Below are 14,492 nucleotides of genomic sequence, written 5' to 3'. Positions count from 1 at the left end.
CAGGGACAGTTTGGAAGGAGACTTTGATAATAACCCAAAAGGGTGAGAAATTTAGTGTGACTTGGCTGGAGGGCTAAGCCATGAAGAGGGAAATGTTGCAGCTCTGGGAACATAAGAGAAGTAACAGAGTGAGTGAGTGGGACAATGGGCTGAGCAACCCCAAGAGCGGCTTCAGACTATGTTCCAAACTAGTTCCCAAATGTGCCATGATGGGGCACCAGAGCAATAAGATAGTGAATCCAATTACAGTTGCACAGAGACCTGAGTCCTTAGCCCCTGCAACCACTGTGATAAAAAATGGGTTATGCAAGAAGCAAAGAGATTGTAACCCATTAAATTTAGACAAAGGCAAGCCTTTGGTAATACCTGCAGGGATGCTGAATCAAACATGGGAAAATGACCTCCACATTAAAAACATAAATAAAAGAAAATTGTAATGCCATCCATACCTGGCATCTATACTTTTCATATGCACTAGGTCTGTGTCAACTTGGTTTACAGTCTAGCTCAGAATGTCACCTAAAATACTCTACAGTAATTAAAATGCCAGAAAGGCTGAATAAGAGACTGAGACCTCATGTACTAGTGTACATTATTTCATGATTCAGTTAAAAGTATCATGTATTATGACTGATCCACTAAACTAGACACTAAACTGGTCAGTATGGATTGTGGGTTTACAAGAAGCAGGTGCCATGGAAAACATTATTTTCAGGATTCCTATATGCTGACTGCTCCATACTGGTGCCCATACTCCATTCTGGGGTTTTGTAAAACCCCAGACTTGAAGGAAATAAAAAATAGTGCAGATATTTCACAAAATCCAATGTCCAGCTGGATTCTGCTACATCCAGGTCAGCAACCTCTCGCACGCAGCTCTCCAGAGTAAGCACCCTGGTAGGTGGGGACAATTTGTTTACCTGCTGCGTCCATAGGTTCAGCCGATCGCGACTCTCACTGGCCGCAATTCACCGCTCCAGGCCAATGGGGGCTGTGGGAAGCAGCCCGGGCCAAGGGAAGTGCTAGCTAAGGCTTCCTGCCACCCTCATTGGCCTGCAGTAGAGAACCATGGCCAGTGGGAGTCACAATCAGCAGAATGTGTGGATGCAGCAGGTAAACAAACTGAGCCAGCCTGCCAGGGTGCTTATCCTGGTGAGCCACGTATTACATCATTTCTCCACCACTTTAATGCAACCAATTCTGTCCTGAAACACAGTAACTCTTTGGCAGCTAAATGTACTGTATATAACCTAGAAAAGACAAAGACTTAAGGGGAAATATATTCAGAGTGCAAAAATAGTAATACCTTCTAGGTATTAATATATTTGAAGACAGGGAATTATTCACATATTTAGACAATAGTAGAAGTAGAAGCAATGGCATGAAGCTAAGAAAGGCAAAATGTAGTCTAGATATTATGAAAATGTCCTTACCAGCATGAGCAATTGAACAATGGAATAAACTCCCAAGGTCAAGAACTCCATCACTACAAATATTCAAGAAGAGTTTAGATAAGACATCAAAGGAAATGTTTTGAAACCCAGACCCATAAGAATCATCTTTACATGTATAAGTAGCCTCCTATCTTATTGTTGTGTTAATGATATGCATAAAGGTTGCAGGATTCAATACCTAGTGTGCAATCTTGCAAAAAACATAGGATCAGTTTGAATGCCCCAAGTGGTCTGTTCTTGCACTACACAACTACATCCCTGAACCAATTTCTGCACCGACTTCCACTCATGCATACCCGTTGAAGGCAGTGATTTTGCACAGGTTGTAATCATTGATTCTATAATGTTGCTAACAGGATATGTCCCATAATGGGACATCATGTCAGAATATGGCACTAATACTTGACCAATAAGAGGTCATCACAGAGTTAAACACGGCCACCAATACAGAAAGAACACGTTCTCTCAAGCTCAGAATAGTTTGCCAAGGTGTAGGTTCATCTTGCAATGAAAAAGGTTAATCTTTGCACAAAACAATTGTGAGAAATATGTAATGTAAGCAACTGGTGGACTTTTAAAGATGTCTACAAAATGAAATCAGAAGTGTGGCAAACGGGGCACATCAATCACTTTATTTAACTATGGATATAGTCTAGTCTTTTCGGAAAATGATTGTACAAAAATAAAACCATTATAATATTAGAGATCATTGCTAATTCAATACATTTAAATTGGGATGGGGCATTTTATTTATTCTTGCCTGTTATTTGACTTAGCAGATTGATGGAAGAAATGATAGATGTACTGGAACTTTGATAAAACATGGGTGACATACATAAACCTCAGTTGGTTTGGATATGTGATGTATCATATATATCTCACTTCACAGGGGACTAAATTGACCCCCCTCACATCCTAACTTCAGCTGTAAATATTTCATTGAATGACTCTTTGTTTATTTTAAGACAGTGGTCCCCAAACTGCGTGGTGCACCTCCTTTGGGGGTACGGAGGAACATGTGGAGGGGTGGACAGCGAGGCCTGGGCCGACCCCCATGGGGGCCGGGAGAGAGAGCCACCCAGCTCCACTCCATCCCCAGTCACAGTTCCACCTCTAGCTCCAGTTCCTCCCCCATCTCCAGTTCCACTTTCAGCCCAAGTTGCTCTGCTGAGCCAACCGTGCAGTAATGGAGAGGGGTGTGTGAACAGGTTCCATAATTGGTAAGGGGGGGACATGGCAGAAAAAGTTTGGGCACCACTGCTCTAAGGGCTTATCTATACATGGGTTTTGGACTGATTTTACTGTATCAGTTTAGGCCAAGTGGAAATAAGCAATATATTTATAGCTTTATACTTGTATAATTGCCTCCACACTTGTACCACTTTAACTTCCTGGAGGGAAGTCTAAGTCAGGGCTAAAACCCTGCTGGACTTGTTGAGGGCACAATTAATAAACAAGGGTGCCATGACCTGGGGACCTAGATGAGGAATGGTGGTGCGCTGTGGGATTCCACACTAAGACAAGTATTGGCCTGTCACTTTGAAAGGGTGCATATGGGGAGACTGAGAGAGACCAAAGATACACTCACTCTGGAACTGTAACCAGGGGCGGCTCCAGGCCCCAGCATGCCAAGCTGACACATACAGGGTCATTTGCTTAAAAGAATATGAATAAACAGCCTTATTCAAAAAGAATACAATTCAAAGCACTCCAGCAACTATAGACATGTAAATACAAAAAGAAAAACAATAGAAACTTTACTGCATTACTATATTGTACTTACAACTTGGAAACAGAAGATTAGAAAGCAGGAAATAGAAATCCCCTCATAGCTGAGAGAGCATACAGGCAGAAGACCAAGAACAAAGGACTCACACACAAACTTCCCTCCACCTGGAGTTGAAAAAATCCTGTTTCCTGATTGGTCCTCTGCTCAGGTGCTTCAGATACTTCTTTCCAGGTGAAAGAGACGTTAACCCTTAGCTATCTGTTTATGACAGGTGCCCCTGGCTGAGATCGGCCGGGGGAGCAAAGGCAAAACTGGGAATGACTCCCCGAGTCAATCCCTCCTTTATGGTTTCTAAAAATAGAGTCAGTCCTACCTAGAATATGGGGCAAGTGTGCTAGAGAACCAGTATATCAGAGAGCACAGCTGCTCCAGGTCAGATCCCGCAGAAATGATGAGCTATATGCCATTTACGGGGGGTGCCCCTGCAACAACCCCACTGGTTGCTTCCCTCCTCCCCCAACCTTCCTGGGCTACCGTGGCAGTGTCCCCCCCATTTGTATCATGAAGTTATAAAGAATGCAGGAATAAGAAACAGTGACTTGTTAGTGAGATAAAATGAGGGGGAGGCAGCCTCCCAGTGCTATGACAGTCCAGGCAGGACATTAAGCGGTGCGGAGGAGAGGAGCCCAGCATCCCGCTGCTATGATAGTCCAGGCAGGACAGAATCTTTTCTTTACATAGGAAAGGGAGGGGGATGATGGAGCTCAGACCCCAGTTGCTATGATGAAGACAGTTACCAGCCGTTCTGTACCATCTACTGGGAATGACCAGGAATCATTCCTATTTTTACCCAGGCACCCCCGGCCAACCTCACCTGAGGCAAGCCAGGAGCACTCACGGGCTGATGGTGACGACGAATATCAGTCATATTGTACTGTCTGCCACCAGGGAGGGGAGAGGAGCAGATACTGCTCTTCACGGCTGCAGCATCACATCTACCACCAGCATTCAGTAGACATAGGGTGACATTGAAAAAATTCAAGAAACGATTTCTTTCCCTTTTCTTTCACGTAGTGGGGGGAGGGAGTAAATTGAAAAGCTATACCCTGAACCATGCTGGACAATGTGTTTGAACCTACAGGCACTGGGAACTCAGCCAAAAATGCAAATACTTTTCGGAGACTGCTGTGGACTGTGGGATAGCTGGAGTCCTCAGTACCCCCTCCCTCCCTCCCTCCCTCCATGAGCATCCATTTGATTCTTTGGCTTTCCGTTACGCTTGTCACACAGCACTGTGTAGCCTGGAGATTTTTTTCAAACGCTTTGGCATTTCGTCTTCTGTAACGGAGCTCTGATAGAACAGATTTGTCTCCTCATACAGCGATCAGATCCAGTATCTTCTGTACAGTCTATGCTGGAGCTCTTTTTGGATTTGGCACTGCATCGCCACAGGTGCTGATCAGAGCTCCACGCTGGGCAAACAGGAAATGTAATTCAAAAGTTCAAGGGGCTTTTCCTGTTTACCTGGCCAGTGCATCCTAGTTCAGATTGCTGTCCAGAGCGGTCACAGTGATGCACTGTGGGATACCGCCCGGAGGCCAATACCGTCAATTTGCGGCCACACTAACCCTAATCCGATATGGTAATACCGATTTTAGTGCTACTCCTCTCGTCGGGGAGGAGTACAGAAACCGATTTAAAGAGCCTTTTATATCGATATAAAGGGCCTCGTAGTATGGACGGGTGCGGCGTTAAATCGGTTTAACACTGCCAAAATCGGTTTAAACGTGTAGTGTAGACCAGGCCTAATGTATGAATTATATCTACAGTATGGTTAAATTGTTGTTCTGCATTTCAATAAAATAAGTTAAAATAAGCTTAACCATTGAAATTTTTTATTGATTTTCAGTGACTAGTTAAAAAAATAAATTTACTAATTTCCATCAATGCAGTCACATGGGAAAAGGCAACAGGAAAGAAAAAACACACAAAAGAAGAAAACCAAAACAACATACAAAGAGCCTGGAGAATGGTAGCAGGTAAAGTTATGTGGATATTAAATGCTTACTACTTATGCAGTATTTCCCCACCTCTTGTCCCTTATTACCCACCAGCTTATTATACTAAACTGGCCTACAGGGTTGCCAAGTTTTGTAATTTTATCATGAGTCTCCTGATATTTGGTGCATTTTAGTAAAGTCCCAGATTTGGAAGTCATGATGTGAAACTATCAGCTCTCACTGGAAAAGAAAAAGAGGTTTCCTGTTTGTGGATAATAGCTGGAAAATGTGAACCCTAAAAACTCAAAAATGAGAAAGCAAATAAAAATATGCCAACTTTATTTTTTTTAAATTTCCTGATTTTAAAGCCAGTCTCTTCATTTTGTGGACCCTTATTTATGGCTTTTCGAATGAGAGGGACTAGAGGTAGAGGTGGCACTCCTGGGCCTACAGAAGACCATGCATGCAGAACTAACAGTTGGCATATAGAAGGGCATGTTAGGTCAGAGTGAATGGGTGGAGGTAGGATGGTGGGTATCCATAGCATCTTCAGTGTGGCATTAGACACTTGGGCATCTCAGGCCACTGATCCCTAGGCAGGTGATAAAGAAGTACAAAAGGGCAAACCATCCACCCAGCTGTCCCAGCAGGGTGGGGGAGGAGAGGCACATTGAAGCAGAACCATGCTTGAGTGGCATGTCCCTGACACAGATTCAGCTATTGCTCCTGGAGGTGCAAGGGGGAAAAATTCTTACAGAGATAGACCCATCAAAGCTGTCTTGGCATAGTGAGGCAGGAGACTCCCCTGAAAATTAGGTCTCCTAGGCAGCTTCCTTCAGACATCAGCTTTGGGCTTTTTCCCTCCTCTCCCACTTCACACTTTGCTGAAAAGCAATCAGACCTTTGTGACTTTAGATTGAATATCCCAGGGACTAGGTGGCTTCATTTTCTCTCCTAATAAATGTGATTTTTAATCTCCATCATGTTATATCAGAGCCTGAGTGAAGCAGGAGGGGGCTGAAGAAAAGTCTTAGCTCTTCAGAGAGCAAGACAGCAGCTTGGGAAACAACAAAGATTTTTTATTTTTTGCAATAGTTTGGGACTTAAATAATAAAAAGATGTTAAAATGTCCTAAAATGTCAGGAGCGTGTTGTCAGAACATGCTATTGTGTTGAGATATTCTGATTGGATTTCAGGGACTTGCTTTTTCTCTTAGTGCCAAGTGGACTAGGGTTTCACACTGATTTCTATAACAACTGAAATTCTTAGATTGTAATGCCAGCAAATGCAAGCATTTAGTTAGTGCCTATCCATCCCTGTCTGCCTGCTGTTCCAGCTCTGAAGTATGTTTATTTGATATTGTTGATTCTTTTTATGAATGATACCTTATTATATTCTATGGCGTACAGAGTTCATTTCCCCCTAACATTGCAGCAGTGTTGTGGAATAAAATCAGATTAAAGTCAAACCAAACCAGACCCCTGGGCAAAATATTCTGATTTGTTTATCCCTAGATCTAGGACTTCAACCTACTTCACAGTAGCTGGACTGCTTCATTGATTGATGCTAAAAACTCTACTAAGGAATTCTTCTGTTGCTGTTGTCAACCAGACTTTTTTTTGAAGAACAATATATGGCAATTACAGATACAACAACCTTGTTAGATGCATACAATATTTTAATGTAATTACCTCTCACTGCTTCATTTGAGGAATTTTATCCAGCTATTTCCTAACAAATAAAGTTTCCATTTAGCTTTTTATGATAATTTCATCCATTGTCCATGTTGGAATCATTCCTCCTGCCGTTGTCCCCCATCACAGCAATCTTTGTTAGCATAAAGAGAACCAGATGAGACCAGAGTCTGAGTTGGGAAGAGTGGAATAGACAGCCATCTTAGGTACTTAATTTCAAATGGGAGCAAAATACCCCCTCAAACATCAACATGATTGCACTGCATCTCCAGAATGTGAGACAGCAGGAAAGGCTGCTGTGGTGCTTTACCTCTTCCTCCTCTTGACTGCCTCCCACACTGATTCTTCAACTATAGCCCATGTCATGTACACAGCCAATGAAGATCAGAGGTAGTTAGGCAAGAAGAGAGAACCATGTAGCATGCAAAGAATGGTTTCTGTTGGCAATCTCAAGTCAAATGAGACATCAAGGAAGTCTTGGGGAGAGGAGGGAGGGGGCCTTAATGATGAGATTAAGCTTGTGTTGGAATGGGAGTTACTGGGAGGGAAAAGAACTGGGAGAAGAGGCTGAAGGGAAAAATCTAATGTAAGCTTAGAGAGAAGATGGAGAGTGGAAGTGAGAGAGTGGGTGACAGAGTATTTGGGAAAGGAAGCACAGGTTGGTGAGAGAGCACTTGGAGAAATATGGCTGAAGGGTGAGGACGCACTAGAAACCATAGTATTAGGTGCCTTGGAAAAACTGAAGCTTCGCCAAGAGTTGGTGAGGAGTTGCAACCGAAGATTGTGAAACGAACAATGTGGGGCAGAGTAATCTAGGGGATAAGTGAGGCAGAGAGGGAAAGGGGAAGTGGGAATGGGAGGGGAGGGAAGAGACTGGAGGAGGAAGTGAGAGACTAAAAGGGAGCAGAGAAAGGAAGAACAACGGGGAAAATATTGCAGAATGAGAGAAAAGACATAGGGAAAGTAAAAGAAAAGGGGATTGAACATAGAGAGTGTTAGGGAGTATGGGGAAAGGAGAAGAAGCTGAAAAGACAGAATTATAAAAGTGTTTAAAAGGGAGAGAGGAAAGAAGCAAAAATAAACTGTAATTACTGAGTTAACAGAAAGTAAGATGTTAACCTAAAGAATTGAACTAAGGGGAAATGTATGAGTCTCTTAGTTTCTAAGTAAGTAGCACTGCTAGTACTTTTCAGCTTCCAAGTACTGTACCATCTTTAAAGACATGTAAGTACTGTACATATAATGCATCACTGACAATAAATTGCTTAATGACCATGAAGAGAAATTGCTACATCATCGACACTAGAAAATGTAAACAATGTGTGTTACACATCAACTTAAATACCGTGGGCCTAGTTCTCCATGTTTGAATACTAGTTTTATCCTACTGTATGTCTGCTGAAGTCAAAGCAGTATAATGGAGTTGTGAATTAGGCTTCATACTAGCACATTTGGATCATGAGTATAATTCTGACAGCTGTTTTTCACCCTTCTACATCTATTGATTTACAGCTATACTGAATCCCAAATAAAAAAACTTTCTTTGTGCCATGCATCTGACTGTAGTGGACTGGGAATTCGGATGTGTGGGAGGGCTTATGGGAAATTCAGGTGTAATGATAGAGATTTTATGCTCAATTCTGTCACTACAGTATTTATCCCAGACACCGTAGAGGTCATTGTGATTCATAACTAAACTTTATAACTCTCTAGGAGCTGTAAACATTGATTTGCAATCACCAAATACAGGTACATTGCATCAGAAATACTTTTATTCTGGAGCACATCTATCTTGGGGACAGTGCTATTATCTGAATGAGATGTTGATCTTTATTGAATACTATGTAAAATGGGTTTATTTTGGTTTTTATGCTTATTTTATTGTCCTATGAAATTAGGTTTTGCCTGGATATCACACACATTTAGTAAGCAGAAAATGTTATCTAGAGTGGGACAAAGCATTTTAAAAAGTTTATCTTTTAATTGAAAAAGAACTGTGAGAACTTCACAGGCATTCTCAAATTTTTCACCAAGCCCTATAAACTGGGCAAATAACAAAAATAAATTCAAATTATTCATAAAGGTTCTAGCCTGTAACTTTGCAGCATACTCTGAGTCAGATGCAGTACCATCCTAGGATCAGACCAAAGAACAAACTGTGCTCAGACACACACTATTCCTCTTTGAATCCTCTTGCTCTGAGGCAGTGAAGGGGGCAATAACTAACTCACCCTTTTTGTGGAGCTGTTCACCCCCTGCTGTGCACCTACTCAGCTACTCTAGCCAATGAGTGGGGATTGGAGCCACCCGGTGTAGTCCTCCTCCCCAGCCACTTCTTCACAGGGTCTTTATCTCCAACTTCTCTCCTCATGGCAGCCTGTAATCCAAGCAGAGTGCAACAGGTTGCAATCTAGCCTCTCAGGTGAACTATATTCCTGGAACTTCCAAATGTATTCAAGAATTTTTCAGTCTGTTGCATAATAAACTCTCCTAGTTGTGTTTGCATAGCTCAGCCACTTTAAAAAGGATCTGGCTACAATACACCATATCACGTCTCATCTTTTCAATGGTCCAGCATACTAAAATGGCTACACTGGGATTTTGAAACCAGTGGGACTATGTGAGAAGTGAGGGTTAGAGTGAGTAGGAGCCCCAAAGACTGGCCTCACTATGGTCAGTATCATTAACAATGAAAAGTAGTTACTGAGCTCACAATAGATCCCTTTTGCAGAAATCAGTGTGAGGATATGAATTTATTATTGTTTATTTGAACACTTACATGGGTGTAACTTCACACATGGAGCTAGCCCATTGTGTGCTTGAGGCCCCAGAGCTCAAGAAAAGTGCAAAACTGACAGCCCTGTTGAATGAAGTCCTCGTTTTGCTTACAGATCATGCAGTACAGACAGCGTCAGCATAGTACATAATACCTTGCGAATGCGCCTCCAACTTGAACAGAAGACACCACTAGAAGACTCAAACTCAGCTATTATTGCGCTTCTGCTCCACTTAGACAAGGCTGGGAGAAAAAAAAAAGAGAAGTGTTCAATAAATAGGGTGAAAATAAAGTGCAGAGTAGGTAGAGTGAACAATTAATATAGAAAAGTGGTGAAAAAATAGAGAAGAAATCTAATTAAAAAAAAAGTAAAAATAGCATATATACTGTTCAGCTTTGTCAGCCTAGCTTCTTTGTAGTTCTTCTATCCCTTATTTAGGCTATATCTTCCCCTTTAGCTGTACGAAACATGTTTGGTTTGGTTTGGTTTTAAAAATGAACTCAACCTTGAAAATAAATATGGGTTCAAATTACAGAACAAAAGGTTCATGAATTGCTATTGAGAACTCTAAAAATAGCTTGAAAGGTCTGTAAAGCTTCAAATTTAGCAAAGTTCATTGACCTGTAATAACTATTATTGCGTTCACTGACCCACTGTTAAAATTGACCTGAGTTTGAACCAGCAAGAGTCTCAATAGCCCATTGTTAATTTTCTGAACATTCCACTTCCCCAACAAAGATTTTGAAGCTAATGAATTAGGTCAATTTACATCTGCTAAGAATCTGGCCATTACAGAGTTTTTGTAATAATGAAACCTATAGCCGTAAAACTATTATGTAATGAAGTGTCAAATAAATTAGTGCAAATGAATGGAGAACTTAGTCTGAAGAATGCCAGAAGTATGTCATTCCAAGTCTTTTGGAAAATGATGTCAATAAATATATCAATGTATCGTGATGCTATGATAGTTGGAGATATAAAAAAAATGTTAATGCATATATAGAGATAATGTTGAGATTTTTGAAAGTGAAAAGCAAAAATATGTTAATGCCAACTTATGAAGCTCTGGATACTGCAAGATGTATGGAAGTACTACCTTACACTAATGAATACTAATACTTGTACCAGTGCACAGAATGTTATTACTTATTTTTGGATCCACTTATGGCCCTGGGCTGCCAGGGGCTTCCGTGGCCAAAAACATTTTTTCCCATTTGTATTTAGCATAATTGTGACCATTCCTCTCAGATGTTGACTTTGTCACAGTTATCCAGCTTTTGACTTCCAGACTGCTCTATTGCATCACATTCTGCATTGGAACTCCCCTTAAAGACCCTCTCAGAAGCTGCAAGTTAGAGCCTGGTCTAACCCTCCACAAAAGTCAATGGAAAGACTCCCATTGACTTCCAAGGGAGCAGGTCTGGGAGTTTAATGGTAGCACAGTTGCTTAAGGAGTGGGTCAGAGGGAGCACAGTATACCATTTGGGCTTCACAGATTACACTAAATTTCTGTCTACTTTAGGGTATAGTTCAAAGTGTTGCTTTTTTACAGTAATTAGACAGGAAGTAGCCTGTATAATTTGGGCCCAGTTATTAGCACAATGTAGTGTTTCCATACGACTTGTAGTATACTATTAATACCTGAGTGACTGGCTCTCACATCTGCCATCTTAACTAATGAGGTCAGTTGATTTGCTCTCATGTTTAAACAACTATCGGCTAGTAGTAGGACAGTCTCAGTAGAGAACCATCTGCTTTCTCCATTGGTTAGACAGAGCTTAAGTTTCTTAACCTTCAGGGCATAGCGCAAAGCTATTATATTTAATCAAGCCTTTGCTGGAGACCAGTTAATGCACACTGCACCATAGTAACTCTAACTCAGGAACCAATCCATGCAACAAAACTCGATGCCAGCTCTTCCCACATATCCACACCAGCGACACCATCACAGGACCTAACCAGATCAGCCACACCATCACCGGTTCATTCACCTGCACGTCTACCAATGTAATATACGCCATCATATGCCAGCAATGCCCTTCTGCTATGTACATCGGCCAAACTGGACAGTCTCTATGGAAAAGGATAAATGGACACAAATCAGATATTAAGAATGGCAATCTACAAAAACCTGGAGGAGAACACTTCAACCTCCCTGGCCACACTATAGCAGACCTTAAGGTGGCCATCCTGCAGCAAAAAAACTTCAGGACCAGACTTCAAAGAGAAACTGCTGAGCTTCAGTTCATCTGCAAATTTGACACCATCAGTTTAGGATTAAATAAAGACTGTGAATGGCTTGCCAGCTACAAAACCAGTTTCTCGTCCCTTGGTTTTCAAACCTCAACTGCTAGAACAGGGCGTCATCCTCCCTGATTGAACTAACCTCGTTATCTCTAGCTTGCTTGCATATATATACCTGCCCCTGGAAATTTCCACTACATGCATCCGACAAAGTGGGTATTCACCCACGAAAGCTCATGCTCCAAAACGTCTGTTAGTCTGTAAGATACCACAAGACTCTTTGCTGCTTTTACAGATTCAGACTAACACGGCTACCCCTCTGATACTTAATGCAGAATGTTTTTCTGTCTTTAAGGATAACCTATGTTACTTTTTAAGCAAGTTACTTCTTACTAGGCTTTTATTTTGATCATTGTAAATTTGATGATTATCTTTTTTTGCAGAGTAATGTTAACAATGTGATATGCTTTGTTTTTATTTGTAAATATGCCCAGAGACACATGTGATTTGCCCATGCATATCATTAACAACAAATGTTTTGAGGCAAAAACTGAAAAAAGGTATAACCTGCCACTAGCTCCAAGCTTCATCTCCTTATTATGTCCCCTCAGAGCCATCTCCTCCTTCTCAGCCTCTGCTACCTACCCAGTATCTCTGGTACCCCAGGGTCTGTGTGAGGAAGGGAGCTGAGGAGGCGGGGAGACAGGGTGGCTGTGTCAGCAAACTGAAGTTGTAAGGGAAATATCTGGTCTTGTATTTTAGTAAAAGTGAATTTGTGACATGTAGCTGAACTGTTACTAGACTGTGTGTGTTGTAACAAAGTTTCTAGGGACTGTAGTTTTTTAGATATAAGTCTATACCATGTAATCTCAGAGAAAATATCCAATAATACTCCTTTTAAAAGTTTCCTTTGTCAAAGTTGCCAAAAAATGTTATAGAAAATTCACTTCTCTGCTAAAGAATGAGTGAATAAAACATGGAGACAAAATTCAATAATTAAATGTCAATAGAGAGATTTTAGTGCTGCTTTGAGAGCAAACCTGAATATAACTTTAACAAGGCTTCCCCAGAAGCCTCAAGGTCACATGTGCTTAATTTATGCATGTGCTTAACTTCATATTTGGAGTCACCAATATTACAAGCTATGTCTGTATGTTTGTAAATAATTAAAGTGTCAGTAGATGATGCTCAGGATTATATTGCGTACTTCCTAGAGTTTGGAGGCCCAATGAAACTTTGAATTGTGTACTGCAAATGACTTCCTTTGTGCAGTTCTCAATATCATCTCTTAACAACTGGGGTTGCTTATGTGTGTAAGTGGAGTATGTGCACTTTTGAAGGATTGGAGTCTGCATTAGTACTGAATCTAACCTGAAAAGATGTGCCTCTGGCAGGTTTCAATTAGTAAAGATCCTTTCTCACATACTGGACTATCCTCTTGATTCTGAATTGTTTTTTATTTAAAAATTATATACTTTTGAATGCTATTTTATTAAAAAAAACTAATTTAAAATCAGTATCTTGTTCTGGCAGACTAACTACAGTATTATGCAGAAGATACAACAAAGACCCTTTGTACATCACTTTGTAGCATGATATATACATATCTAATCATAGTAATTTCAGCTTATGTTACTTCAGGGTTTCTTTTATTGTTCCTTCTTTGCTGCAAGCTCATCTCAGCCAATTTATTTATAATACCGAGACTATACATGGCAGTATGATTTAGGAGTAGGTCAGTGGTGCTAAGCTGTGGCAGAAGGGCTATCAACCATGCAAGAGTTTTTTTAGCTAGCATTTGTATACACCTGTTCATTGGCTTAACCATTGGAATTGAGCTTTTGACACCTCTAAAAAGTAAGAGAACAGTAACCATGGGTATCTTGTTAACTGTGCCAGGTAGGACAATTTGGCTAAATTTATATGTTTGGAATAGCACTATATATTCATTTCTGTTTCATTTACAATCTTATATTGCAATTAATTTTAGAGAAAAGTTTCACCTTTATATAGAAGCTGCTCATTTACCGACTGAATTATGCAATTTTAATTTTTTGTAAAGAATATTGTTTTTCCCTGAAGAAAATTGCAGTATGAAGAAGTAAAACACTTGATAATTTTACCTGTACTGCAGCAATTCACCCTAGAATGCCTTTTGACTTTTATTCAACTGGTTGCTGAATTTTGGAGTACTTAAATTATTATATAGAGTCCTAGAAACGTACATTGCTAAAAGGTGTTTAAGAAATCAAGCCCTACAATTGCCTTTACCATAGTTACTTCAGTTTTGTCAAATCAAAGCACTGTCATATTTGGGGAAAGAAAACAAGCATAATATGCTATAAATTATTATTTCTCTTATCTGAGTTGTCATTTTTGTGTGCAGTGGCTGCTTTGGACTGAATACAGCTATGTTAATAATTCATAATCAATAATGTATCCAGTGAAATTTGGCTTTTTTGAAAACAGACTATGGACAGATAACTTTCCAGCCCTAAAACTGAATCACTGCTTGAAATTATTTGCCAAAGAATTTCTGTAAATAATTCTGGTTCGTAGCCCGCTGGTGAGGCATTTATCTAATATTCATGATC

Source organism: Gopherus evgoodei, chromosome 1 (genome assembly GCF_007399415.2).
Source record: "Gopherus evgoodei ecotype Sinaloan lineage chromosome 1, rGopEvg1_v1.p, whole genome shotgun sequence".
In the NCBI taxonomy this organism is placed as follows: domain Eukaryota; kingdom Metazoa; phylum Chordata; order Testudines; family Testudinidae; genus Gopherus; species Gopherus evgoodei.
Note: the sequence above shows the minus strand (reverse complement) of the source record.